The 25,965-nt window shown below is 30.9% G+C and overlaps 1 protein-coding gene across 3 annotated transcripts in view; it reads right to left on the bottom strand.

Moving 5' to 3' along the window:
- Positions 1-16,043, bottom strand: part of LOC134724743 (paladin-like) — a 115,565-nt gene extending 99,522 nt beyond the window's left edge. For 2 of the 3 annotated variants that reach the window (XM_063587948.1, XM_063587950.1), the window contains exons 1-4: positions 15,921-16,043; positions 15,433-15,512; positions 7,708-7,795; positions 5,191-5,313 (exon numbers count right to left, since the gene is read on the bottom strand). The gene's annotated coding sequence lies outside the window, so the exon portion shown is untranslated. The remainder of the gene's footprint in view (positions 1-5,190; positions 5,314-7,707; positions 7,796-15,432; positions 15,513-15,920) is intronic. The other variant, XM_063587949.1, reaches the window with a different exon arrangement.
- Positions 16,044-25,965: the final 9,922 nt, after the last annotated feature.

Here is a 25,965-nt window from a genome sequence, read left to right as displayed (position 1 = left end):
TCACCTATTCAAGATTTAAACAAATGAAAACTAATCTATTTGGAGTGTTGATAAAAACAATTTTCCTATCCTACTTCTGCACCATGACTTACAAAAAGATGCAGTCCTAAAAGGTCAAATGGTTCTTACATTGCACAGTCATGTGGAAGCTTAAGGGGCTTAAAGTCATTGATATGAAAATTTTGTATAAACTTGTGTAAATATTCCATTAGATGTCTTCTAACCGTGGGCAAAAAGAACAAAGAAGTCATAGGAAAAAAATTATAATATTTTGCACTTTCATTACAGAACAAAAATGTTTCAATCCTTGATTACCCGTAAATCTCGAAAAATTATGTGTTCTCCTGACTTTTAACACATTTTTGTTTCATAAGGCATGAAAACAAAAACATCTCTTGAAATAAAGCTATTATTTTTCCATACATTTGAAGAAATTATTTGCAGTAGCTAACATCGTGATCAATACACCTGAATAAATCATTCTACCGTTAACTTTGATGTCGGAGAATAAAATCGGTCAACATCTTTTATATCATTTTAAAGATTATTCACAAATATTTCTATAGAATAAACCGCTAATTAATACAACAAAATATCAAAGTCAGGATTTAAGTTCAAAGAGAAAGCAATATTTTTTTACCATATGAACAATTTGCTATTAAATCAAATTTCAAAAATCTAATCTGAGATTTATTTGAGCCAACAAAGCAGCTGCTTCAATTTTTACATTTTTTGGCCACACAGATTGAGAGTGTCCAGTTTTACTGTTTAATTTTTACTTACAGATTAAAGCAATTAGCAGGATTGTTTTTTTCTAAAAGTTCTAAAATTATTGTTTCCTATTAGAAACTGCATGTAATCCTATGTGCTGGTGGCACTGTCCCAAAGGAAATTTTATATTCTCTAATTTAGCACACTTAAAAACCAAGATATACTAAATAAGTTTTGTGTTCTTACTCATAGTTTTCAAATAAAACTGGTAATCCAATGAGATAATGGCAGTCCAAAATGAGAAATTTATATATGCAAATAATAAAAAATAAAAAGAATAAAGGGTATGGGCCATCCATGACACAAAATCAGTACATGCACAGTAAAAACACACAAAAAACACATTTATTGCTTAGGGGGGATAGGAGGGGTCCTGATCCCGAAATCCTGGGCTTAAAAACACCAAATCCCGAGGTCCTGAAATTTCGAGAAAAAAAATTTCCCGAATCCTGACAGGGTCAATCCTAAAATCCTGAGCTTAAAAACACCCGATCCTGGAGTCCCAATAAAGGTCCTATCCCTCCCTCATTGCTGTTCTTCAACTCTGAGTGAGCCTTGGTTAATCTTTTTGTGTATAAATCAGGCTGATGTTAAACAGATATTTTTGTTTGAATCATTTTAAATACATGTTATTGTTTCAGTGTCTTTTAAAGCTTGCTAGATATTAATTATACAGTATATATTTTGCTCATTTTTGAAAGTCTGTCTCATGGCATAAAAATTAATTCCTTTTATCTACATCATATTATCTCTGTTAGATAGTTGTCACATTGGCAATCAAACCACATCTTCTCATTTTATATATATATATTATGATGTCCAAAAGTTCATTAAGAAAACATAAAAAATGCGACTTTATTCCTCATATTCATTAAGATTTATTCCTTCAGAGGACTTAAAATGAAAATGCAATGTTATATGCCATTAATATAAGATAAAAGCCTTTCTACAAAGAATGGCTCAGATTAAAGCTTTCAGGAAACAGGAAATTAATATCTTTTGTCATTGTGGGCGATCAAGGTTAAAGGTTACTTAGGGTGGTTAAAATTCACATAACACTCTGGAACATTCAAACTAATATATCTTTCAATATTTTAGTTTTATTTCCTAATACTTCAAATAAATAGAGATTTGGACTTCAAAAAAAATCTTTCTTAAAATTTAAGAAAAACAATGACTAATTTTACATTATTTTTCATCGAGATCCAAAATATGCATGAAAATCTATAAAAATGGCTGCTTTCATTTAAGACAGAAACCCATTAAAAGATAACTCAAATGCTAGCGCTAAAAATTGTGATGATTTCAGTAATTTAGCGAAAATTCTATTTTGTAAAATTGCTATATTTTGGGGTCAAAAAGGGGTCTTACTGTGCCTACTCTTTTGAAAGTTAAGTCATTATGCATGATGAAATTAGCAGCTAATGTCATATTGACTATTGTTGTAGCAATCTATGCCTCTAAGATAACAGCACTCCTGATAGTTAAGTAAGGTTGATCTATTACACTTTATAAACAATTCTTTTAAAGACTCTTTTATAAGAATTGCCCCATCATTTACAGTAGCTGAGAAATAATTCTAAGCATGAACATTTGGTATTGATTAATGAACCATGAAAGTGATGTTCACTCAGGTCTATCTTGTCAGACGGGCACGTTTTAAATATACAATGAATCCATTGAACAGATATGTAGTGGACCTTTTACCTAGAATTATTGAGAAATTGAGTCATGAAAACTTAATATTGATCTAATAACGAAACATGTTACGGTAAAGGTCAGAAGAAATGTGTCAGACAGACATGTTTTAGCATTGCATGAGGTTGATTTGTTTTCGTACTGTTAATGACGTCTTAACACTAAATCCATTTGATGTTGGATTTGTACCGATGACGTAGAGTTCTTTATTTTGTTTACATGTATAAGTATTAAAATACATCCACAAAAGTTCAAATGAATCAGATATAAGCAATTATAGGTCACCGTATAACCTTCATAAACAAAATGTTAATGTCAAACTTTCTCAAATATCAATTCTTATCTGAACAAGGAAAAAAGTATTTTATTATTATCAAATATAAGTTCAAAATTGCTTAACTGAATATTAAAATGTTATGTTATTCGTTGAGGTCTGGTTTCCCATACTTAACCTTTTTTTTAATTGTCCAAGATTATAACTCAGCTCTACCATACTTTATCTCCATAACACAATTCCATTTGCAGATGTACTTTCATTGGATATTATCTTGGTAAAATGGTAAAAGTTTATACATTGATGAATCTGTAACTTGTTCTACCATCAATTATCAAGTTAATAATCTAAGAGGGTTGATTGTGTTAATTTATGGGGATACCTTTATGATAAATAATGGTAAAAATTCTTGCCTAATGACCTACAAAAAGAGTTTGGTTCATGACGATGAAATGTATTTTTGTAAATTATAAAAATTATGGCTGATTAAATTCATGAATCAAACAATTTAAATCGTTTGACAAAATGAGGTAAATTTTTTACCAATTTGACGCTAAAGGTAGCCATAAATAATTGTATGACGCCTGACAGTACAGGGCATTTCTTAGCCCTCATTAATGTTTCATGTTAGGAATTTGGACTTTGTGTCATACAATAAAATTCACTTTTTTTGTAGCATTAAAGCTTATTCTAATAAAAAATTTGATGAGAACTAAGTTTAAAGGAGTAGATCTGGTCTGGTAAGGTCTGGTATTAGGGCCAATTTTGGCCTCAAAGTTCAAAGTTCATCTGATGAAAGATTTTGGACACTTTTCAAACATTTTAGTTTCTACCTCAGTCAAATCAATTAGTGTATGTGAAAGATTTGAACTGATTTAGTCATTAAAGACACTCCAATTCAAGCTTAAATATGAAAAACCTATCAAATATGCCATTATATGCATGTCCCTTTTCAGATGTTTTTTTGTCAAAAATGAAAGAGGCCACACTATGTTTATTATCAACCTTTATATATGTTATGTAATTATCATCAGATACAACTAACATTTAAATATTAAGAATAAACACAAATGCAGGCACATCCATTTCAGACAGAAACTGTCTAAAATTAACCAAAATGCTAAAAATTTAGACGATTTCAGTAATTTAGCATGACTTAATGGTACTGGTGCACAATATATGTGCATTGTATTGTCAAAAACAGCCCATATTTGTGTAGCAGAAATATTCTACTTTCCAATAAATAGCTAAAAGTTTACATTTTAACAATTTTGTAAAACTGCTATATTTCAGGGCCTACTCCTTTGTAAAAATTGTAAAGGAGTAGGGGCAATAAGGCCCTTATAATTATTTGGCCCAAAAATTACTACAAATTTAAAAGTTATCATACATATTCTTAAAATACTGAAAACTTGTCTAAGGTATAAGGCACTAAGAAAAACAAAACAAATTTGACATCAAACAAGTTACCATGGCAACAAATCATAACTTATTTGCATATTTTGTTAAATTTCGTGATTTTCCTTGTTTTTTCATAAAATTTTCAGTATATTTTAGACTGAAAAAGTATGTGCGCACCCAAGAAACAACTTTATATTTAGTGAGATAATGCCAATAGTTATAATAAAGCTTTTGTCAAATTATTTTGTTGTTTCTCGGCTGCGCAGGATGTTTCCACAACGGTAATAAAGTCAGAAAACTGCATAAATTCTGTATTTTTCTTCGTTTTTGTGAAAACAGTACATATTATGACGTAATTGTGACGTCATCAGATACAAATCTTAATGTTTTTTATTTATATTTCTTGACCTTATACATTTCTTAACATCATGTGCCAATTTGAAATAGTTATCAAACATTTCATTTTCTTGGGCCAAAACTAGGCCTTAATGCCTCTACTCCTTTAAAAATGATTGCACAAGTTTATCTCAACCTATGTATTTTTTTATATTCTTTATCCCCTTCAATTATTTTTGCATAAATTATAAGGCACTAAACATCATTAAAAACATTTGTTCCTATTTGTTATATTTTCAGGATGATTTCCATTCTATGACTTATTCTATAGTAGAATCTCTTTTTTCATTAAATAACTGTTCCTGTCAAGAAATCTACAGATTTGATAAGCGTAATCAACATTTGTTCAATCAAGTTCCCTTATAATTTTTTACTAGAAATCATAATGCAAAGATTCTTACAATAATATCTTCAGGAATTAATCCAATATTTTTCTTTTAATGATAACAGAATCTTCATTATATTTCATGATAATATTCAAGTCAAAATGACAACACTGAATGTATAAGCCTGATCTGTTATCTGTGTGATGCTGGAAAGATTTCAAATATCATTTTCAATACCAAGGAGATTAAGTAAAATAATCCATAGAATAAAATTGATATATTATAAATATATATATAAATTGTTCAAATTTAGTAAAATCTTACCTTTTTTAGGTTTTGTAGAAAAGATTTTGTATATAAAGCCATCAACAATAATAATCCTGTAAACACCTGTCTCCGTTTACCTGGAGAATGGACACCTAATCACATCTATTGACATCTCTCTTACTGAAATTAACATTTCCTTGGTAATATTAACTCATGATATTGACATTTTTCTGGATAAGGATAATAGGTTATTCTCAGTTTGAGATTATTTGTTCTAAATATAGATAACGTAGAACTTGATAATACAGATTAATTCATAGTGTTATATGTATTTTACACATTTTACTGAAAAAAAATCAAGTTTTATATATATTTCGGGTAAAACTGTTAAAAATAATAATAATTCAAATTTTAGTAAGAGCATCTCTGAAGACAAACTGTCAAACTAGATATATTCAAACCTTGACATAAGCCAGTGTGCTTAGTTCATTTAGTTTATTACACCTTTTAACATATATATGACTTATGCAACACGTTTAATCCAATCATTTAATTTTCATGCACTAATTGATAATTAGCTGATTATTTTTTTGCTGTCATTAAATGGAGATACCTTGATTTTATCTCAAGTAGGAAATGTATTTAACTGCACTCAACATGGTCAGCTTAAATACACCATAATTTGTACAATAAAACCAAAACTTTTTCAAATTTCAAAAAATTAGTCTAACATGTCAAATTTATTGTAGAGTTCATCTGTCTCAGTCATTTTTAAAGTTTCTATGACAATGTGCAAAAAAAGGCAAAGAAAAAATGGTAAACAAAATCATCATTTCAGGTTTAATCTCCAGTAAGTACATACTTGTCTTATTTGTAGATCTGAAGTCTTGATGATAATTTTTACTGGTTAAAGTTTCTATTTATTTTATTTTTTCAGATTTTTATCCACAAATGCATTAGTTTTATTTCAGTATATAACTGCACTTAACATGTTCAGTATTATAAGTCTGGTAATTCGAAAAATTCAAAATTTTGAAGAACTTTCAAGGTCTAAAATGAAAAAATATTATCCCTAAAGGCTTCATTCCTCTGTGAGTGAGTTAACACCCTCAAAACTACTGAGTCCAGTGGTGGATCTACTTTTCCTTAGAGGGGGGCCACTGACTGCTTAAGAGGGGGATTGCCCCAGACATGCTTCAGTGATTACAATAATATAATCATATCAACTTTCCCCCCCCCCCAAAAAAAATGGGACAGCCCAAGCCTCCTCTAAATCCACCTCTGTCAACTACACTCAAAGATTCAAGAATTTAAAAATACAGGGTTCCTTCAATTCAAACTGAGTTTTTATCCCAATGGTTTGTACATGTATACTAGATATTATAAGAAACCCTTCAGTGGAAACATTTTATATGTGGTACTTCTGTTCAGTTCTGTTCTATTTTCAGTTCTTTAGAGATTTAAACAATAAAAATTTCCTTAGTAAATGAATGAAAGTATGAACCACCTATATCCACAGAAATTGAAAAACATATTAAATGATTTTACTGTTGCAAATCCCATTAACAACCTCCACTACACTCCAAAGGTAAACACATTTTGCATCAGTAAAATTTACATTAAAAGGAGGCCAAGCTTTAAATAAATTACAGTTATCTCCTAAGCGATATGTAAAACTTAGTGGGGACAGACATTTTGCAGCCATCTTGTGTTTATCTGAAGTAAACAAATAATCGTCACTGAAAATAAATGATGACAAATACTGCAAAACTTGTGTTAAAAAAACCCATTAAATTAATGAACATAGGTGAAAGCCTTTTATGGATGTTTAACAAACTCAGACGATAATGTGTAACATGTTTGTACAATTACTATAGGAGAAACATGGTAAATTTCTTTTAGAAGCCACTCAAGCACTATGGCTTTGATCAACTTCATTAATCAGTACATGAAATATTCTCCTAATTCAGTAAGCTTCAAAGTTTCTTTAAAATTTCAATTAAATTGTTTTTTCTACAGTATTCTGTCATTTTAATTGGACTGTTGCCAGCATGAAACAAACACCTATATTACTGTAAAACTAGAGGCCCTAAAGAGCTTGTGTTGCTCACATAAAGTTATGTGCATCATTGTTACAACAATGGCCTCTTAGTCTCCAATATTGAGGATCCTGGACTAGAATATAAATCACAACAGGGGCATGAAAATCATCAAAAATATTGTTTTTTTGCAGATGTCATAAAAAAAATATGAAAATTTGATCACATTTTACTCATTAGTCACAAGTGTGATACACAAATTCAAGACAGATTGACTGTTAATTCAGAAATTATTGTAATTATGTCAGTTCAGACTTAAATGTGAATTTAATTTTTACGATTTTTGAGAAAAACCCTGTCAAATTCATATAAAATATTTCAAAATGCAATCTTAAATTATTGTATTTTTCATCTTTGACGCATTTTTTCGCATTAATAAAAACCTCACAATAATTTCTGAATTCACAGTAGTTAAACTAGTATTAGACTACAGACAACATTTATATAACTCAATTTATCAAAAACTATAGCATACCTGGTTGGTAGCAGTTAATTGGCTGACACTGATCTGTGTTCAATAAAGTGTGGTGGAATCTCCATTCCTGTCATTTTTGAAAAATTATCTGGAAATAAATATAAATATAATATATGCAAATGACCTGTTACAGTGAAGTTAAAACAGTTGTTAGCTATTGCTCACTTAAATACCCCACTATTGTGTATTCTGTTAACAGGAAGTTGAAGAGTAATGGTTGTGAAAAAGCATCACACGGTAAAGTATACTGTAATCAACTTATTTACACAAATATTTAATATTGCATTTGGCAATTTTCAGACTTTGCAATGATTAAATTTCGCAGTTTACTTATTATATTGATTTCATTATATGAGAGAAGACCCAAGTCTCAACAATTTATTTTCATATTGTTTTTCAACTTGCAAAGGTCATGAAGGTCGCAAAAATTTGTTGGTTTACAGAATTTGAATTATAACATGCAGGTTGCAAGAAAAATATATGTATATGGTGATAAAAGTAGTTTTATTATTTTACTTAAAGAAATGTGGTCCTATACTTTTTCACAAGTATATATTGCAATAATCTGTTTGTCTTCTCATTAAGTTTGGATGTTAGTTACATGTAGGTTGGTGCTAAAAGAAATGATAGAAATAGTTTTTTTTGTTATTTGAAAGTGAAACTTGTGACGTCACCTAATGTATTTGTATATATGTATATATTACTCTGAAGTTGCACCTACTGTATTTGCACATATTTTTTAATATTTGTTGAAGTTCTGATGTCACCTAATGTATATATATACATATTGTTTTTTTATACATATCGATATTGTTAAATATATTGTTAATATCATACCATTTCTCTTTGAATACACTGATGTACAGCAAGGCTAAAAGTTAATAAAGAATTTAATCTATAGTATAACATTCCAAAAAAAATGCCATGAAATGTGAATTAAACTTTTAGAAGAATATGAAAGTGTTTCCCATTTCTATTTTTTAATATAGATTAGACCATTGGTTTTCCTGGTTGAAAAGTTTTATACTAATCATTTTGAGATCCTTTATAGCCTATTGTTTGGTGTGAGCTAAGGACCCGTGTTGAAGGCCGTAATTTGACCTATAATTGTTAACTTGTTAATTACATTGTTTTTGTTTTCTTTCTCACAATAGTTGTTTTTAAGAATAAAACAAAAATTTACAAACTGTGAAAGACACACAGGGTGTGAATGAAAATTTAAGTGACTGACAAATAAAAACCGTTAATCATTCCTATAAAAAGTTAGGATTAAGTTTTTGCAGCGTAAAACAAAAAACGGAAAAAAACACAACTGAATGCCTGTGCCAAAAATGAGAATGTAAATTAGTTCTCATATAGACTTGGAAACAGGACAATTTTTGTATCCCTCCCTTTATAAAAAAAGGATAATTTTCTTGTCCCTCCCTTTAAATAACCAGAGGCTCTCAAGAGCCTGTGTCGCTTACCTTGGTCTATAATGAGGTATGACAGAAAAAAAAAGTTTCTCTCTAATGATAAATGGCAAAAGTGAAGAAATTTTAAAAAAAAATTGTCATTTATGGGCAATTACTCCTATAAGAATTTGTCTAACAGGTTTGATATATATAATTATATGGATAATGGTAGAGCTCATTATTCTGAATGTATTTTACTTTCAGATTTTCTCTATTTATAAATGTTAAAAAAATAATAGACAAAACTTAAAAATGCATTTTACCCCTACTTTTAGCAATGTCTGAGCCCTGTTGGTTGGTAGGCAGGGTTATCTGACACATTATTTAACCTAAGATACCTTTATGGTGATTGTGGCCAGGTTTGGTTACATTTATCTCAGTAATTTCAGAGGAGAAGATTTTTGTAAAAAATTGTCAAAAATTGACTATGAAGGACAATAACTCCTAAATGGGTCAATTGACCATTTTGGTCATGTCAAACTTTTTTGTAGATCTTACTTTACTGAACAATTTTGCTGTTAACAGTTATCTCTTTCTATTAAAATATTCAAGATAATAATCAAAAACTGTAAAATTTCTATAAAATTTCAGATTGTCTGATATGCTTCTGAAAATTTCAGGGCAAAAAGGTTTGACCTGATGAACAAAAATTCATCCCTGTACAGAGTGGCTTCAACTGCTTTAGTTTCAGCAATAAAGCCAAAAACTGCATTTTACTCTTATGTTCTATTCATGGCCATGGTGGCCATCTTGGTTGATGGACCTGGTCATCAGATATACATTTTAAACTGTTTAACAAGATACCCTTAGGATGATTTAGGCCAAGTTTGGTTCAATTTGGCCTAGTAGTTGCAGAGGAGAAGATTTTTGTAAAAAATATAATTTTTTTTAGGTCCATCAATGCAATTGAATGGGGAAATATAGTTGGAACCCCCCCCCTGATAGAAGTTTTTTAATGAACTTGACTGGCTATAGAGCCCTCGCACATTCAGCCCTGGCTTGTGCCTTTTTGGGCATTTAAATAATTTAATAATAACAAATTTTTTTCATGATTGTTCATTTGTAGTTTTTATATTAACAGACTCATACAACATGAATTACTTTAATTTTTTACTTAATATTTAATTTCAATAAAGAATGGTTTCTTTGGGCACAATGCATTTGCGCCAATTTTTAAAAAATCCAATCTTTCATTTGTGCCACAAGGTTATATTTCATTTGCGTAAAAATTAAAAAACTTCATTTGCGCCATTTAACAGGTAATGCAGGTAATATACAACGGACACATTAGATATCCATATTATATGGAAACAAACAAATTTGATTTTTTTTTATTGATAGATGATGTTCAAAGTTGAATTATCATTTTTTACTGTATATCAAATCTTGAATGTCTTTGTTATAATACGCTTTATGTATTTGTGGATATAATGAAAACTATGTGCCACAAGTATATGAATTGCTACAAGGAAAAAGTAAAATTTGCTTCACAAACAGGTGAAACTTTATTTTTAAGCTTTGTGACTAGATAGAGTCACACTCTATTCATATATATGCTTTGAACAAGCTATGCATAATGTGATTGTGCAAATAACAGGCTATTATTTGAACATGGAATTATTTTTGATTATGGAATTTGCATAATTTCTTGTGTTTAAAATTTTTAATAAATTCCGTGTTTATTTGGTGTTATGATTTTTTGAGCGGTTCATAACACTTTCCATACAATGTATTTTGGTTAGATAGTGTTGTGCGCGGCACAGTACATTCTATTGAAAATATACTATTTTCTTTGTAATAGAAAGTGTTGTGCACAGCACAGAACATTTCAGTACAGGATAAGCATGGAATTTATTAAAAATTCCAATAACAAGAAATCAAGCAAATTCCAAGTTCAAAATAATTCCAAGTTCAAATAATAGCCTGTTAAATGTTGCCGGGATCGAAGATCGATTTTTGTAGATTTCGTCTTGGGACAAAATTGGCAGATGCAATAAGTATGCTGACTATGTTTTGGAAACATATATAACCCCTTAAATAAGATATCCACCAGATTTTAACGTTGATTTATAACAGAACTGTCAAGGTTTTACATATCTTGTTTTTTTTAATGATGACTGGTTTCTGAGGAAGATGTTTCATTATGCAAACAAGAACTGTCTTACTATTAAAAGTCTTATACTTTTTCCTGTATTTACCTGTAAATTGGCGCAAATGAAAGGGTGTTTTTTTTGGCGCAAATGGATGATTTTTTTGGCGCAAATGAAATGCCAATTGGCACAAAAGTAAAGCACCGGTTTCTTTTCATTGTATGATAATTCAAATAAACATCATATTGTTATTTGATTATTTTAACATAAACTATTATGTATAAATTGACTGAGGAATGATCACTGCACTATTTTGTTTGAACATTAAGGTAATGATAAACATTGGAAGATTTAGATATCAAGTCAGTAAGCTCAGGTTTTGATTGCTTATCAAATCTACCCAAATATAGGTACTCCAATTTTTCTACAAATTTCATAGTAAGTATAGAAAAGAGGCGAAAAATACCAGATGGACATTCAAAGCCATGGCTCAAAAGTAAAAGACCTACATACAAATCTGGATAGACCACCAGATTTTTTTGTTTTTACCTAATGTCAGTTTTTCTCTTAATAAAAAATTAAGATTATTAAGCCCAAAACTTGGTTAAATGCCTATGTTCAATGTTCAGAAACACCAACCATGTTTGTAGATTCATCAAAACCTCAGATACACTTTTTGAACTAGATTTCCTAAAGAACCTTCTGGTATAGGTAAGCAACATTTGAGCTAGCTGTTTCAGAAAACAATAAACCCTAGGTCAGGTGGGCTTTACAAAAGGTGTACAAAGGGAAGTAACTGAGATTATTTTGAAGTTTTTGTAATTTAGAAAATATATATTAAAACTTTTCTCTAAATCTTAGTTTCAAACGTCTAACTTTCTTTTATGTCACTGAAGGAGATTCCCTTCTCTGTTTCAAAATAAGAATAAAAAAATGTTATAAATCGATAATAAATAAATAAATAAATGACCTAAAAAAAGCAGGAAAAAAAGAAGGGACGGTCTCTGTGTGCCTTTTTTCAAGATATGAGCCATTGAAAGTATACAGGAAATGTTTCTCTTTATAGATTTTTTTAATATATTTTTCTTTTAAAAACTATGAAAAATAACAAGGATTATATAATATTTAAAAAAAAAAAAACACTTTTTTTATAAAAACAATATGGTAAACAAATTTCAAAAGAAAAGTAAGGATAATTAGCACTTACATGGATATAACTAAAGGATTCAAAATATCTGACAAAAAGTCAAAAGCAAGAACATCCTTAAGGGGGTCTCATTTGGGGGGTTCCGATCCCGGTTCCCGCTTACTGTTTTATCAGATTCCAGCATCCCGCTTACACTATAAACGTAAGCAATTCTATTTTTTTTGTCATTTCCCGGGTCCCGCCAGACCTCATTTCCCGTTTTCACGACACAATAATTTTACTTTCACGTTTCACGCTTACAAAAAAATCGGCAATCCTGCGTCGTGCTTAGACCCCAATGAGACCCACCCTTAACTGTGCATCTCTACAAAATAAGGGAATTTTGTACAACCTATCGTTTCACAAAATTTGAAAATATTAAAAGACCACATTCATGTCATTGACTGCTTAAAGAAAATTGAAAGTATGAACAACTATATATTATCATTTGTCTAATTCATTTCTTATTTCCTCTTTAAAATTTAGTGAAAGCATATATAATCTATATAAATTAAACTTAAAATATGTTCTGGTATAATAGAACAAGAGTGCACATGCTGAAATGTTTATCTTTTTTACTTTATATCAATGATATTATGTTGATAGTCCTAAATATAAAGCTTTACTACAACTATCACAAATAAACTTAGGTGTTGTTTTTTATATAGATATTATAAGACCATTGTTTTCCCCATTTGAATGGTTTTACATTAATAAGTTATTTTGGAGGCCCTTTATAGCTTGCTGTTCCGTGTGAGCCTAGGCTCCATATGTTGAAGACCACACCTTGACCTATAATCATGGTTTACATTTATAAGTTGTGATTTGGATGGAGAGTTGTCTAATTGGCACTCATACTACATCTTCATATATCTATTATAGGGAACCCAATTGAACCTTTCCATAGATTGACCTGATAGTTACCTATCCATTTAAACTTTTGGCAGTTCAATTGTCCCATTGAACAAATACAACAGGTATTGTTCTCTGTATAGTTTATTCACAAGGACCTTTAAATTTCTTCTAAGAGAAATAACCTTGTTCACTGATCCATGAAATGAAGTCAAGGTCAAGTGAAAACTGTCTGACAGGCATGAGGACTTCCACTTCATTACTTGCCATACTAGGCATCTAATAACAAGGACCTTGCAATGTACCCACACACCAAATGTAGTTATCCTATTGTTCTTGATAAGAAAAATTAACATTGCAAAACAATTTCACTTTTTTCTTAAGTGGCCACTGAACCATAAAATCAGGTCAAGGACAATGGACATGTGACAGCCAGAAACTACATAATATAAGGCATCTATAATATGCAAAGTATGTAGGATCCATGGCTTCTACTTTCATTATTGACTTTCTAAATTATAAAGCTTTTTAAAAAGTTAGTTAACACAGCCACCACGGTATCACTATCCCTTAATGTCGAGCTATGTACGGTACCATATAACAAATAGCTGTAAAAACATTTGATTATACAAATGTACATGTAACTAGATATCATTGAGATGGAAGCCATCTCTGTGGGCCCCGCTGTCAATAGCGTTGGGTAAATAAATATAGTGGGAATCAAAATTGTAAGCGATGGACAGACCAACAGACAGACAGACCTTTGACCTAGGAAATTGTACACACATCATGACACACCCTCTGGTGTTGGTTAAAATGGATGTCAAGTATAATATTTGAAATCAAAACGGTTCCCAAGATATAGAGCGGACACAATCTTCAACTCAGGACACAGGGTTGTCAACTAAAACCAAAGTTTTTTTTACCTTGACCTTTGACCTAGGTACATACATCATGACACGCCCTCTGATGGTGGTTAAAATGGATGTCAAGTATAAACTTTGAAATCATAAAGGTTATCCAGATATGGAGCGGACACGATCTTTACCACAGGACACAGGGTTGTCAACTGAAACCAAAGTTTTTGACCATTACCTTTGACCTAGGCAGTTGTACATACATCATGACACACCCTCTGGTGTTGGTTAATATACATGTTAAGTATTAAGTATAAAATCAGAACGGTTATCTAGATATGTAGCGGACACGATCTTCATCACAGGACACAGGGTTGTCAACTGAAACCAAAGTTTTTGACCTTGACCTTTGACCTAGGTACATACATCATGACACACCCTCTGGTGTTGGTTAAAATGGATGTCAAGTATAAACTTTGAAATCATAAGGGTTCTCAAGATATAGAGCGGACACGATCATCACCACAGGACACAGGGTTGTCAACTGAAACCAAAGTTTTTTTACCTTGACCTTTGACCTAGAAAGTTGTACATACATCATGACACGCCCTCTGGTGGTGGTTAATAAACATGTAAAGTATAAAGTATGAAATCATAATGGTTTTCTAGATATGGAGCGGACACAAAGTTAAAGTGTTACGGACAGACGGACGGACGGACGGACAGACGGACGGATGGACGGACAGACTGACCACTATAGGGCGACCCGACTTTTAGTCGGGGCCCTAATAACATTAAAGATAAAAATTCTACAAAGACCGACACAAGCTTCAATGTGATGAAAGATGTTAAATATTTGAGGGTTGTGGTAACTCTTAAGTTATAGTAGTGGAAAATGGTGTTTATTACATTTAAAGACAAACCATTTTACACCCTGAAGCTCTAACTATATCTTTTTCACATGCTTCATACAGAACAAATGCGATAAAAAATCATTGAGCCAAATGAAATTTCAATCTCTGAAGCTAAGTTTTGAAATAAATCAGTTTACAATAAACATTTAAGATAAACTTACCGATTTCTATGATTTAATCATTTATATGTCACCAATATAATTAATTGCTCCAATTCACGCCATTGTTTTATCAAGTATAAAAAATTTCAATAATCAATGTTCATACGCATTCAAAAGATATGTTCTATACAAAAGTCATTAAAGTTGAATGACAAAATCGGTCACATATTGAATCAAATTAAGATGCAAATTTAATTTATACCATACTCACTTTGCACTGAGTTTCTATGGAAACATGACACTTCATTTTTATAGGAAAATTCTGTCTGTTTTAACTGCCATAACAACCTGCTGATGAGAAATTTACATTATCCACTTTTCTATAAAGTCATGAAAGTATATAACTAAGATAAATTCAGTAAATAAATCTTCTGTTTTCTTGTTTTCTGATTATATTTGATACAAAATATTAACTTTCATGTTCAAGGATCTTCAAGGATCTTACACAAAATTTCATCATAATAGTATACCTTTTGGTCTAAAATAAAGCAGAATTTCTTACAGAGAACAGTTCTGATAAAATTGAGAATGGAAATGGGGTATGTGTCAAAGAGACAACAATCCGACCAAAGAGCAGAAAACAACCAAAGTTATGTTGCCTCATTTGCTAATTTACACAATTACCTAATTTTATAACCATATCAAAATTATTCAATATAAAAAAACACATGATCATCATTAAACAAATTCCTCATTTACCTACAAGTCTTTTTTCAAGAAGAAATTAACCAATATTCACATTTCTTCTGTACTTTGCCATGATGGAAGTCTGTTGCTCACTGCATCATGTAATTTTTACTCTTCCTTTTTTTTAATCAAAGTTTGCAGTCATGGCAGTGGCATCTGTCAATCAAAACAATAATGGAATATCATTGGATAACCGACTGTACATTTCAATATCACCTGACATATTGACTGATTTTAAACCAGCATGCTTTGCACATGCTCATGACAACTACAGCCAACTGAAATTCTATTTTAGTCAAAGGTTGTCTATTTCAGCATGCAAGATTTCAACTTTATGCACTGCATTCTAACACCTGTTTTCATTTCTGTCCATGTGTCACAGTTGTTATTTAAGGACACTGCATTTATAGCTAATTCTGCACATTATTTTAAGATGTCAACAAACATTTAATTGTTCATAGTACTGTATTACAATATCATGTTACATTAAGTTGGGTCAAATGCACTTAAATATTATGCACTTTTATTAATAATAATCAGAAATAAATAAATTTGGTGTATATACTGTCTTCTGATTGGTTAAAAGTATTAGTTTTATTTTCAATGTTGTCATTTTTTATGGCGACACGCCCAATCTGACGTTGTGTATTCATACGCAAACATGTGTGTAAGTTGTTATTGTTAATATAAATAATATAAAAAGTTTTTTTAGCCTTATATTTGATAGAAATTTATTTATAATGAATGGCAATAATTTATTTTGAATTTATAGAACCATAAAATTAATTTTTGACTCTTCACATTTTACATAATCGTGAAGAGTCAAAAATTTATTTTATGGTTCAATAAAATCAAAATAAATAATAGCCATTCATTAAATACATGTTTTTATAAATAGAATATCAATAATCATGATAATATCTCTTTTAAAATACTTGCCATTAATAAAGCAAGTTATTATTTATTAACTCTTTTAAGAGTACATGTAACTAAACATGATACAATTTGTCAAGGTGTTTTTGTTGGGGACTTAAAATTATATATTAATAACAGAGATATAATAAAAAGGTTACTTCATGGTCAATCTGAATATTTCCAGTTTCTTTATTATAAATATTAATTTATTATGCATTCAACTGGACATTTAATAAATTGATCTTCTAACTTAGGGCTCCCCCTGGATCTGCCAATGGAATAATATATGCCAGTCTATTTGAACAAAAAGCTAAAACATACTGGCATATGAAGCAAGCTTTTAAAATAAATACAAAATAATGATATACATTTGTCAAAACATCCTTATCATATGATTCCTCAGAGGTCTCAATTAATTATTGTTACTGTTATTTTTCGACAAAAATTAATTTGATTCTTTAAAATCTTATGGTCAAAAGGGAGTGCACATTTTATCATCACACAACAAACATTACCCTTAAAATGTCATTTGGCAAGAATGTTTACCGTTATTTGTCATGAAGGTTACAGCCCCATTATCATGCACCCTCCTCTATTGCAATGTTCTTATTATTGCAAAAAATGCCACAGGGTTATAAGCTTAAGAGCAATAAATTAATCTTGCATTTTAGTCTTAACAATGAAAAAACTTGCAATATTTCCTTTTACAGTAAATAATTAAAGGGGTCGCCCCCTTCCTAAAACCCTGTTGCAAAAGTACATTATCCTGATTTCAGGTAGGATTACCAGAGGGGTTTGTTACTGTTGACCTGATTTCTTTCCATGAAAACCCGTAATTTATTAGGAGTTCCCATTGAGAAAAAAAATCTGTGAAAGATATCCACATTCACATTGACATTGTGTGTATAGATGGGTCTGACACTCAAAATGTTGTCAGCTGTTGATAGCTGTATCTAAGGATTTGTACAGTTAAAAGGATTGGTATCTCGTGGTCTTTTGCATAGACTAATATAATTTGTACTATACAAATCCTTGCTGAGTGACTGACTCTGTAACATATCCAAAAGCTCATGGAAAAGGCGCCTTCTGGCCTTCATCATCATATGACATATTGGATTATCTCCCATTGTCCATGGATTCGTATTCCAAAAAAGTCAAATATAACACAGGCACGCACTTGTTTCAAATATTTTTTTAGGTATAGGATTAATTTTTTTCTGAGACAAGTGCCTGTGAAACATAAGTGTATTCAAATACTTATAATCGAATTTGATAGTGAAAAAATGCTCTCAGATGATACTTTAAAAAAAAAGAAGTAACAGCATGTTAACTAGCCAGAATGATACATTTTTTCTATATTAAAATTAAAAATTAAATTACTGAGGGGTGTATGGGTTTTAGAGATTTAGATATTCAAAGGACAATGCAAAAATGATGAAAACGAGCAAAAATTAACTACCAAGTGAGTGCAAAATATTAAAAAACAACTGTCGAAAATAAAAAAAAATGAAAATATTTATAAATTATCATATTTTTATTGGTGAAAGTCATCATAGTAGATGAAAGTCATCATAATAGATGAAAGTCATCATAGTAGATGAAAGTTATCATAGTAGATGAAATTCAGCATAGTAGATGAAAGTCATAGATGAAAGTCATCATATTATAGTAGGTGAAAGTCATCATAGTAGATGAAAGTCATCATGTAGTAGATGAAAGTCATCATATAGTAGGTGAAAGTCATCATAGTAGATGAAAGTCCTCATAATAGATGAAATTTCATCATTTGAACTTTATTTTCTGCAATAACTGTTACAGTGGAATGTATCCCCGTCTCATTTGCTTTGGTAAAGAAAAATATCGAAGATTTTTTACCTCGAAGTTCTGTTTAAAGCCAATCTGATTGCCTCACATGTTTATTTTATCTTTTCACTTCAATGGGATCAACGGTGGTACAGTGTGGAAAATTACTGAGAAACGTCGCACGATACTGGTGTCACCTAACGTTATACACACTCAAAGACGTAAGACAAAATAAAAACGTTGGAATGCACGTTGTACAGATGGCTTTTTACGATAAATTTTAAAGGAATAATTTTTTTCCTGAGAAAGATTTTTTGTTCTTAGATTAAAGATGTTCATCTTTAGTTTTATTAACAAATTAAAAATAAAAAAGGGACTTGAATTTAAACCATTTAATTATATACATTTTAATTAAATGGGAAATCGATTTCTTTTTTTAATGGATAAACTATGCACTGCAAATGCACTCATTTTTGCACTAATGAAAGTCAAGGAAAATGGACTACAGCACATCTAACATGGCAGTTCTGCACAAATATATGCAAGGGAATAAGCGGGAACAATTATTATAGCTGTTTTTCTTTATATTAATTTGTATTATAGCGGGTCCGACTATTAAAGTCCGGAAAACACTTCCGTTCCTCGAGGAAATCTCTGTCCCCACCCCTTCTTTGTGAATCGGTAGAGCTTCAAAATAAAACAATAATTTTAAAGTTTTATTATTAAGCAACAAATTAAATAGCCGTTCTGTGAAAACCGCAATCATGACAATTAGACGGAACGTTAGAAGCATATTTTATCAAATAACGTCAAAATCGTATGTGGGGACATTGTATCGGACATTTTAGTTTTATCTGATATTTTGTATATTAGATTTAATTTATGGGAATTTAATATCAAAATAGAGATAAATGTTTGTACTTTTATCCATTATAAAAAAAATTAAGTAGCGAATGGCACTGTATTAAATAAACATCATGAAAACACAGAAAACGTAACCCTACGTTTAATTTGGTTTGAAGGGGACAAAATGTCGGACATTGCTAATCAACTCGAATAAAAATAATTTGTTTTAAAATTTCCTGATTATTGCATGAGGCGAAAGTGGATCTTTGTACAAAATACTAGTGTAAGAATTATTTACTTTCGACATAGGGATTGCTCTGGAATTCCCTTTTTGGGACAATTTAAAAAAAATTACGGCAATCTTTCGTGCATGGGACACATAATTTGTATCATCTTGATCCCTTTTTCTGATATTTTCGTCTATTCAAGAGAGGAAAATCGACATTAAGTCATCGCCCACTTATAAATTGCTTGTTCTAGACAAACTTTTATATCGTTTGGTAAAAAAAAATACATGTATTTTACGGTTTTCAGAATTTCACAAAACTAAAAGTGTAACGCGGGACAAGGAAATCATATTGCAAAATAAAGGTTTGATTGAGTTTTAATTAATGAAAATGGTCTGTTACATATACAAAATTTCAATAATCTGAAAGAAGAGTTTAAAAGCTTTAAAATGATGTACAACACTTTATAATATCATTATTAATGTTTAAAAATTAACAAGATGAATGTGTCTTGTCCGTGATTTCACCAAAGTAACACCAGTAGCGTGCGACGTTTCTGACATTTAATTGATACCAAATAACTGTAACAGGTAGAATATCAATTGTTTTATTTGTGTTTTATTTGTTTAATTTGAAACCTCCGAAAATTGTTTTCATCAAAGTTTTTAGAACATATCTTATTTGTTTATGTCGTTAGCTTTCCATTGTCTTTTCGATTTATTTTCCTCGTAATACATACTGGATAGTGACCACTAACGGCTAGTTTAGGGCTAACAGTTCATCTATTATATATATATTTGCAAAAGCAAATTTGCTTTCGCAAATTTTTTGTTCTTCCCTCGCAGTGATTCGAACCCATGCTACTGAGATATCGTGACACCGAATCGCCTGTACTGTACCCGGTGCTCTAGACCACACGACCACCTTGGCTTCACAAAAATAACTGAGCTTTGGTGGCCGGGTGTTACCTTTCCGCGCCAGTTTTAATCTAAGGGTCGTAATACAGTACATAATATATAAGGCATGGAGATGTTATTGTCACAGATCAGCTCAATTATCTATAGTAAAGGATCCTACACATAAATACAGTCACAGAAAATAATTATATTTCTAAGTACGTCTGAGTCAGTGACAACTCTACAACAGATTTATTCATCAGTGATAATACATGAAAGAGGTGAAATACTTCAGTATCAGCAAAATCTTTCTGTTAAATTTCAAGGATCTTGTTTGAGATCTGCAGTGAGAAGTTAAAAACTGGTATCGTCTTATGTACTTGTTAATAAAAATATATATATTATCTTTCAAAGCCTTGAAAAAATATAAAAAAATGTTTCCATTGATTCTAAAAAAAAAGCAGGTGAAAAACTGCATTCTCATGGTTAGCTTATTTTTGCTTTGAAATTAGCGGATTTGGTTACTAATTTGTATAACTACGCTGAAAAGGTATCACTTGTTCCATGTTGTCCACCAAATTGAGATTTAAAGAGTTTATTTTGTTTTCAGATAGATAAAAGACTGCAGTTGTTTTAGCGAAGGCATTTATTTTGGTCAACTTGAAGGAGGTGAAAATACTATCCACTGCACGAACGTGATTTATTTGCAGCACTCCATTATTTATGCATTCTCTCCATTATTGTGCTGGCCTATTTTTTGCTATTCTTCATATATTTTCTCATTTGTTTTGAAGTTTTATCCATAATTCTCGATCTGTAAACTTCATACAGACTCTATTTTATACATAATTTTTTCCGATTTTTGTTTCTCAGTGTCTGCACCTTCCGTTTGATAAGTATACGTAAATATACATGATTTGACGACAAACTCTTCAACACAAATATATTTCCTCCATATCAAGTAACTTAAAGGTGCGATAACAATAAAACAAATTAAAAAACATAAAAATAAACCGACAAGAGTTCTCAATTCATTACACATGATTGAAGATAAGAAAATGCATTTATCGCTATTTTACGAAATTTTCCCTGATCTTGCAGACTGACAATTTCCTTTCTTAGTGGAGTCGAGTGATATGAAAATTATCGCTAGAAACTAAGGGTGCACGTTTGTTGCTACTGATATTGACATTACAAACAAAGGCAACAGTAGTATACCGCTGTCTGAAACTCATTAATCGATTAAGAAAAAACAAATCCGGACCAGAATTCAAAATGAAGGGAAACACACCAAATATAAGAGGAGAACTACAACACAATAGAAATACAACACTAAAATGTAACGCACACAGACACGAACTATGATATAACAATGGCAATTTTCCTGACTTGGTACAGGACATTTTAAGCAAAAAATGGTGGGTTGAACTTGGTTTTATGGCTAGCCAAATTTCGCGCTTTAAAGGCAATGTTAAATTTAACATTTCATGACAGGACTACAATACAAATAAATGAGAGAACATATAGGACAGAGAAACATAAAAATAGCTATTAAAAGGTACCAGGTTTATAATTTAAAACCTCAGACGCGCGTTTCGTCTACACACGACTATACCGGCGTCACACATCAGCGTATAGCTCCAACGTATGCCGGGCGTGTTAAAAAATCATGGACGCTGCCAATACGCTAGTAATTTTGGATGCATTTAATCTGTCAATCATATCTGTAACGTGTGCACAACGAGCTTCAAGCGTGTATTTTTGGCGTACGAAAAGCGTACCTAAGCGTTAATCGGGCGTTCAAGAAACGTATGATTGCGTATGCCTGGCGTTTGTCTGACGTCGATGGAATGCACGCTATGAAGGAAAAAAGTTTCTTGAACGTATTTTAAGCGCGTTTTGTAAGTTCTATTATAGGGTGTTTGTTACAAACACACCCGCATACGTTTTAGTTTAAGTCGAACGATCTCGAAGCGTATACAATGTGCCCTAAACGAGTCTCAAACTTATCTGTAGCGCGTTAAACGCGCTTGTAGCATATGTATAACGTGCGTGAAGCGTACAAGTATACGCTAGACACACGCTTGAGATGGATGAAAATTTCCTCGAGTTGTAGCGATCACCAAGGGTATACCATTGTATTTCGACGTACTTCAAACTTATGCAACGCGCGTTTCACGATTGCTTAGCGTTCCATGGTTCCTCTGGCGTGTAACTAACGTAAAATTTTCTCTGTACGTTTGGTGCACGCCTGTCTATACGCCTGCATGATCAGTGACGCTCAGAAATTGCCAACATCGTCATTATCATTGGTCATCTCAACTCGATTGCTTTTCTCACTGTCGCCGTACCGGCTGAAGCGAGACAATAAATCTCGTTGGGATGATCAACGATAACCTATAATTATTGAAGTTTTCTTTCAGCTAATACAATTATTAAAGCAAAAAAGGGGCCGTGATAGACTTTTGGATTTCCAGAAAGGTATGTCAAATAAAAAGTAACGCAGTAATTAAGTTTAAGTCATCAATTTATAAAAAATAAAATCCTTATGGATATAGCTAAATACCTATACACTATAGGTCCATTAGTTATTTGATTTTGATTTTTGCATAAATATTCAATACGATCCTTGCAATGGCGAAGAAAAATGATGCTTAACCTTTAACACACTAAAAAATAAATTGTCACGAAAAAAAAATGTGATTTTGCCAGTGAATGAGAAATTCCGGACTTTAGCAACCTTCATTTATTTGTAATCGATTGCCAATGAAAAGCCTGATCAAGTTAAATGTAAGTTGTATTCAATTTTCGGTAACACCACAATTCATATTATGTATTGGGAACATCGGATTGCAATCAATAGGAGCTCTCTGTCGTTAATATAATAAAGAACAATATCCGTAACTTATTTGCGATGCATTTCGAATATTAATCATCGAAAAGCATTTTAACAATTTTACAAATACAAAGTTATTAATGTTTATAACCTTTGTCCTAATCTTGATTATTCCCGTCTTAGTGTAATATTAACCAGGTTGATTTTTCCTGTAAAACAAAAATTATATGATTCATTGTTATATTTCCTGTTTCCTTTCTTATTAACAAAAACATGTTAATGATTATACAAACCTGACAAATATACGAATAACACATATTTCTAATTAGTTTTAAATGGATTTATTGGTTTGTATAGAGTTTTGATGTACAAACCCATTTGAGATAGGTAAATTATTGGACATTTTCATAAAGAAATTAAAAAATCCCAATTTCCGGAGATTGTTGTTGACATTTTACTTACATATTTAGTTCTAATTGTTATTAACATCAAGGTAAAAATACAATATATACCATACACCAACAACTTGAACACAATGTTAATTGGAATCAACATTTGAAAACAGCTTTGTCTCATAAGTCTCTGATTGTCCAACTTTTGAAACTTTTTTTTATTGCTGCTATAACTTGAACTGTGAAACACATTTAAAATTCTTATACAATTTTGTGTTTTTTCCTTTCGTTTTTTACAGTCGACAAACCGTTGCGACTCAGAGAATGGACGACATTATTCCAATTTGTAAGGCAATAAAGGCAACCGTAGTTTACCGTATAATTAAAGACACCCTTGTAGATTTCGAAAAAGAGTAGGCTAATGCCGCTACAAGGCAGCACTCGCACCCGCAAAGTGGAAAGGGATTGATATAAGTTGCAAAACTTGTTTCCCAATCCACTCTAAATAAATATGTTTAAACTAAACTACCGTATAATACGAAAATAAATCCGGGTCGCACACCAAAACCGAGGTAAAAACATCAACTTTAAAAGGAAAACCTTCTAGGGGGTATACTTCTATACGCACTTAATAGGGGAGCCGCAGGGTAAACCATTCTGTTACCCCATCCTTTTCATATAATTTAGATTTTAAAAATGTATATCTTTTCATATATTGCGTCGATTTATGTATCATTTTTACGTATCATACTCCATGCAGTGTGATACGTGAATTATCTATTGACGCAAGAAACAGACCACAACCATAATATCTGATTAACATTTGAATTCCTACGCAGATATTTTTATTACAATATTGCTTACCATCTCATGTCAATATTTTCTGAAAATCTATTTGAACCTGTGAAAAAATACGGTTTTTTTTCACCTTCTAAGCACTAGATCAGATTTACTGACTCGTATGCAATTGAAAAGGAATATTTTTCAGTGGTTAGAATTGTTATTTTTTCCTATTTTATGATATCGTTTGGAGTTTAAACGTTTATGTCGTCAAATTTGCTGAATCGTATAGCATGCCTATGCCATTACAATACAATATTCTTTAAAAAAAAAAGAAAAAAAAAGGAGGAAATTCAGTTGAACTCTACGTTTTTTTAAACTCATTAGTTTAAATCAGTTTTTCCTGTTTTTTATTCTATGAAATCATTTGGAGTTTAAACGTTCTGACTCTTTTGCCATGGTAATCTTTCAAAATACAGAACTTCAATTGGAATCCCTTTTTTTAAATTTCGTCCCTTATCATTTAGTTTATATTCTTTTAAAAAATCTATAATTTGTGTAACACGAATTTTTTACTGACCATGCAATGATTTTACCGAGAAACCTTAAGTAAATATTTGCCAAGTCATTATACAATGTGTTTCATTGGGAGGTTGAGAGCTTCCGCTGATAACGTAACCCTGAAATCTATTTCTAACATATTACAATCTTTCTGATGTAAAAGGTTTGTGTCCTGTTACACATATCTCTGACTCAATCATCAGTTTTCATTTGTTAATTTATAATTCTGCAACATGTGTGAAATAGTGGAGTAGTTGATAAACAATATATAGACTAAGTTAACTGTCTATTTGAAAATCCTAAAGTTTTGTTAAGAAATGAATGGATGTTATATTATATATCGTAGTTGGGTATGTTTTACCCACTAATTGTAGAGGTAAGAAATTTAATGTTTTACCCACTAATATTGTAGAGGTAAGAAATTTAATGTTTTACCCACTAATATTGTAGAGGTAAGAAATTTAATGTTTTATCCACTTATATTGTAGAGGTAAGAAATTTAATGTTTTACCCACTAATATTGTAGAGGTAAGAAATTTAATGTTTTATCCACTAATATTGTAGAGGTAAGAAATTTAATGTTTTACCCACTAATTATAGAGGTAAGAAATTTAATGTTTTACCCACTAATATTGTAGAGGTAAGAAATTTAATGTTTTACCCACTAATTATAGAGGTAAGAAATTTAATGTTTTACCCACTAATATTGTAGAGGTAAGAAATTTAATGTTTTACCCACTAATTATAGAGGTAAGAAATTTAATGTTTTACCCACTAATATTGTAGAGGTAAGAAATTTAA

Source organism: Mytilus trossulus, chromosome 7 (assembly GCF_036588685.1).
Source record: "Mytilus trossulus isolate FHL-02 chromosome 7, PNRI_Mtr1.1.1.hap1, whole genome shotgun sequence".
Taxonomy (NCBI): Eukaryota; Metazoa; Mollusca; class Bivalvia; order Mytilida; family Mytilidae; genus Mytilus; species Mytilus trossulus.
This window is presented reverse-complemented; position numbering and strand designations above follow the sequence as displayed.